Source organism: Montipora capricornis, chromosome 12, assembly GCF_036669925.1.
Source record: "Montipora capricornis isolate CH-2021 chromosome 12, ASM3666992v2, whole genome shotgun sequence".
Classification (NCBI taxonomy): domain Eukaryota; kingdom Metazoa; phylum Cnidaria; class Anthozoa; order Scleractinia; family Acroporidae; genus Montipora; species Montipora capricornis.
The window spans coordinates 30,346,859-30,352,437 of NC_090894.1; positions in this window are offsets into that span (position 1 = coordinate 30,346,859).

Sequence of the window (5,579 nt, forward strand, 5' to 3'; positions counted from 1 at the left end):
GAGGATCCCTGAGGAACACCATACTGCAAGGAAAAACGGTCAGAGAGAATCACATTGACTGAGATGCGTTGCCTTCTGTATACCGAGAACCACTCCAAGACTTTACCCGAGACACCAAACCTTGACTGAAGACTCGTGATCAAAATACCGTGATCGATGGTATCGAAGTCCGCGCTTAAATCTAAAAGAACCAGCTAAGTTACATGACCCTTGTTCATATTCATATAAATGTCATCCTTCGCCTTTAAAAGAGCAGTATCTATACCATTGTGTTGCCTATACGACAACTGCAAAGCAAGATAGAGACCATTGGAAGACATATGGAAAAGCCGTTGATCTGATACGGAGCGTTCTGTCAATTTCGACACATAAGAAAGATTAATAATTGGGCGTTATTTTTTATACAGAAGATCGAGGCCATGTTTCTTGAGCAGAGGATTTACTATGCCTTCCTTTCATTAATCGGGAAAAGAGGCAGTCCCTAGAGCCTCATCTGTGTAATTACAGGCAAAAGCTCATCAATACACTCTGGTACTAATAGAGCTGGCATTGGTTCCAAAGCACGGTACTTAGCACATTTCTTCACCAGCTCTATGACGTCATCATTATTTAAAAGCCTAAGCTTGCTGAATGATTCTCTCACAGGACGATCAAAGTCATATTTTGAGGATCCAGAAGAACTTCGTGCGGCAGTATCAAGATCCAACCGAATATCAGATACCTTCTCGACGAAGAAATTATCATAGCGTTAGCCAGTAGACATTCATCATCGTGTGGTGGAACTGGACTCCAGAATCTTGCTTCAGCAACCCCTTCGTAGCCCTGAAAAGTTTACCCTGATCGCCACTGTTTTTCGCGACAAAATCTTTACAGAACGCCGTGCGGGCATTGTTAATCAAAAAATAGGTAACACGGTTCCTGCATGTCTTGTAGTATTCAAAGCCTGATGAACACTTCGTCCTTCTCCAGCACTTCTCAGGCCTGCGCCTGACTCTCTTTAGCTTGTCTTATGTCCTCATTAAACCATGGTAGGCGTCGCCTCACAGTTACAGCCCTGGTTTTGAGAGGGGCGTGACAGTATAGAATTTCCGTAAGAGTAGAGTTGTAACAGCCAATCATCGCATCAAGGGAGCTAGGGGGTTAGTACACAATGCAGAGTCTCTCTAGCAACTTTAAGACTTCTGTAGTTATGTTCCTTAACAGAAGAGGCCGGCCTTAGCGTTTGATGACTGCAGGTCAAACAGCAGAGTGGTCTGAGAATACGCGGTCTACCTGTGGCGTAGAGATCACAGATTGCAATTGGCGCCCGTTAAAATCAGATCCAGTGTGTGTCCATGGATGTGAGTAGTCCCCTTCGCATGTTGCTGAAGACTCAAAGAATCAAATAAATCCTGCAGCTTACTTGCATCCTTGTTACCAGCCACGTCCATATGGATATTGAAATCTCCTACGATGACCAGCTTTTCAGCGGCCAATATGATGGACTCCATTTTGTTTGAAAACTCTGCAAAGAAAGCATTCGTTGACACAGGGGTCTCAGCACTGTATGGCACGCGGTAAATAATTACCACACTGAGTCTACCTGAGCAAGATGTTACGAGCCATTCAGAAAACTCATTAATGAAGACTTCTTACCAGAAGATAGCTTAGACACACACAGGGTGTCCCTAAATAGCACACCGGTGCCACCACCAGTACTTCGACTCACACGTGGTTGATCAAGAATCTTGTAGCCTTCAGGAGTCGCCAGTGCAGGGGCAGCCACATCGTCAGTTGTTTTCAGTCAGCCCAACCAGATCAAACTGCGAGTCCATAACATAATCTGTCAAGTCAGCGGACTTATTTCCAAGCGAAAGGGCGTTAACTAACCAAAGCCTCAATGATTGATAGTGGTGAGGAGATCATCTAAGGGAATGTTAATCAAATTCGAATAGTGATGTTTTGTGTACCCCAGACGCCTTGAACAATGTCCATTGTTAGCACACAGTTGTTGGTCGTGTGAACAGGAATCCGAAAGGAATGCATGGAAAGAGCAACGAAAATATTGTCCATTTGCTTACCCCTTGACGGCGTGTCTATAGGTCCGGATTAAGTTTGAACACAATATCACCTACCAGTTGACAATGGAAGAAGGCGGTGGTGTTTGCATGGTGTATGCACATACGACTGCATCGTTTGATCCTGCGTATTGTCAAATACCGAGTTGTGTTGCATTTGATAACAATTATAGCATTCCAGTCAAGAACAATGAATAGCATTCCAGCTCCAGTCGACAATAGATGCCAATCACCAAACACAACTTGCTCGACAAGATCAGAGCAGAATAAATTAATGGCAGAAAAACTACGCCCCAATTGTCAAGCATTAGTGGATAAGACATGGTAGTTTTGAGTCCTTTCCACCTTATTTGCCGTCAATTCGGTGCCAAAGATACTTATCCATGGTGTAGGATCTTTAAGACCTTCGCCAGCAAAAACACATGAGGCCGAAAGGCCGTGACGATCCATGCAATCACTCCGCCACCGGATAGATATCTGCTTATTGAAAAAAAAAAAAAAAAAAAAAAGAAACATGAAAGAAACAAGTAATAACATATGAAAATGCTTTCACACTGATAAACAATACGGAAAATAGACACGGTTGCATATAGAGTGCTTTTGCATGACGTCACGGGTGCAATGTGCAAAACAAACAAAAACGGCGGTCATGTTAGTGCTCCAAACTTATCCTCTTTTGTTTCATGGAAATAGCATCCATTTTAGTCACGTGATTGAAAACACTCTATAAAGAGCACTTAATGGGCGTAGTTCAGATGGAATTTAAAGGTGTTTGAGTACATTCCAGATTGAAAGGGTTTGAATTCTAGCACCTTAGGATATTCAACTTTGCGTATTGGGAGGCAAGGTGGAAGTTGATTAAATTTTAGGTGAATTTACCATGAATATTTTGAGAGTTCATGAAAAGAAGTGAGAGATGAAATATTTTGCGAATTTCTTAAAAAGTAGCATGGTAAATTTACAGAAATACTGCAGTGAAAGGATCTAATGTGTGTTAGTATGTTTTCAAGAAGCGTGTAAAAGGCTGGTGAATATTGCTTGAGATATTAAGGCACATTTTCCGAGTCAAATTGTTCACAATTAATGTAAAAATAATGACCTTTGACTTAAGCCTCAGATAAATTGCGCTTGTTGCGGGCTTTCATCTCTTTCATCATATCCTTGATTAAAATTCCCCATTCCTTTTGAATAGCTCTTGTGTAATTTTTAGTAATGTACGCACCAGTGTGTAGTACTCTTGATTTTTAGTCTTACGTCGTTAAGACCAAACCTGGTCGCGATCCTCTTGGCATACTTCTTGCTTTGATTGGTCTGCCTCTAGTACTAAATCTTTTGCCAACACGATGAACTGCGTGGAATCGAATTCGTCTTTGCTTTCTTTGATGTTATTAATCCTAAATTATCCCGTCTGGTATACTGTTCGAGATTTGTATTCCGCTCTACTTTTCCTTTCAGGCTCTGTTCCAAGATACTTATCGCCTTCCTTAACAACTCTATTTTCGGAGATTTGTTCTATTGTTCCAGCCTTGAATTGTTTTTTCAAGATATCGACACCGTTATGAGTCAAATTTAAACTCGGTTGTAAATCTTTGACGGTATAATTCACTGCTTTCAGATCCAACTTAACTTCCTGCCGTAATTTGTTTAAGTTTTCGCGTATGTCAGCAAAACCCTCCACAACGAGTGACTTAAGAAATTCAATTGAGTCCTTCAGTCTACGATAGAGCTCGTTATTCCACCACCAGTATCAGCCGCTCCTCCTTCATTAATTGACGAACTGGAGCCCTTTTTGAGCGTTTCCTCCCCATTTGCTCTTGAAAATACTGCTTAGTCTGTTGAAGATGCAATGTAAACGTTCTTATATACCTTTTGAGCTACACGTGTTAATTAAGCATCTTCTTTCTGTACACTTTAAGCGTAGAAAACCATTTCTTTGACGAGCGTTCAAAGGCGTGTGTGGTCGCCATGACTGTCGGTCCAGTACTCAAGTATTTAAAGTTGGGCCAAAGTTTGCTACAATACGTAAATTAGTTCCTCGCAACTCCGTAAACAACTTAAAATTTAAAGGACCAACTTTTTTTTTTTCATGTTTAGGAACTTTTTTTGCTATATTCTTTAGCAACGTTCCCGATTTACAATTTTGAGCAGCACCCTTCTAAGAGTAACTCACGGTCGCAGCGAGATTGTTTTGTAGCTGCTTGATTCCTTTTTCTATTCCTCTTTCTTCTAAGCAGCCTATCTGCATGACTTTTGGTGAAAGAGCGTTTACTTAATATGTGAAAAGTTGAGGCGATTGCTTAAAATGTAATGCTATGTAAAAGCATTATTTATATTTCCTGCATATGGAGAGGACTCTGAGTACAGAGTGTAGCTGCCTCCAAAGTTTTTTAAGGTGGCACTCATGTCGGCCGTACTGAAGTTTACTGAGGATTAGAGAGAAGCACTGGACAAGACAGAAACTGTATATGGGGTGTCACTAGTTCTGAGGAAGACATTAAAATAAAATTAATAATAATAATAATAATAATAATAATAATAATAATAATAATAATAATAATAAACTAATGCCAAGCATACATGTACATGCATACATGCAATCGTGCATTATTTATTTTAACAGAGGCCTTGCCTGTGTTTCATTTCTTACTTTTCCCCTGCCATTTCTTTTACTTGCATTTTATTATTATTTTATTATTTTTTTTAACATCAGTCGTAAATTCATGGACCTAGTAGAAATTTCCGCCCTTTTGGCAAAATGATTTTTTTCTTACTTACAAAAACGAGCCCGAGTAAAGAGTGGACCACTCTGTATGGTCTCTTACGGGGACACTCGAGTTTTACGGCCCTATCAATTAAAGATTACTGAGGATCAGACTGAAGCATTAAAGAAGAGAGAAACAGCGTCTTTGGTGACAACAGATTTGTGTAAGGGGTTGAGATCTTCTGGGATCTTCCCTACTGGAATTGATGCGCTTATAACTTTTGTTTGCGAACATCAAGACCAACTGGAGAAGGTTTTTGAAGCAGCCGTACCCTCCAGTGCGTAGTTCCCGCTATAACAGTGGCTTAGTCACTGCTTCGTCGCTGACTACGATGGTTAGCAAATTCGCTTACAACATCAGGTATGCCGTGAAGTCAGGCATTATACATCTCACTGATGAAAATAAGCTGTTAGAAATGTAAACATTGACAAGATGATAACAATTTACTAGTAAATTAAATTAGCTCTTAAAAAAATGTTCTACAAATGTAATCGCCTTATCCCGGATTACGACTTTTATTGGTAGTGATATCGCATTGAAACTTTATTATTGTACGTCGTATCTCGTTTAAAACGTTTTACCTGTTGTAAACATGTTTGGAAGCACTAAACACACAAGACCCGTGTCCTGGACCTTAGCCCTTGAGTCTATAGCATCATCTCATCCACAACTGAAAAGTAGAAGTGTAGCTATAATGGAATCTCATTTAACAAGTATTCGGTTTACGAGTTAGGTTTACAACCAATGCGTAATTTTATAC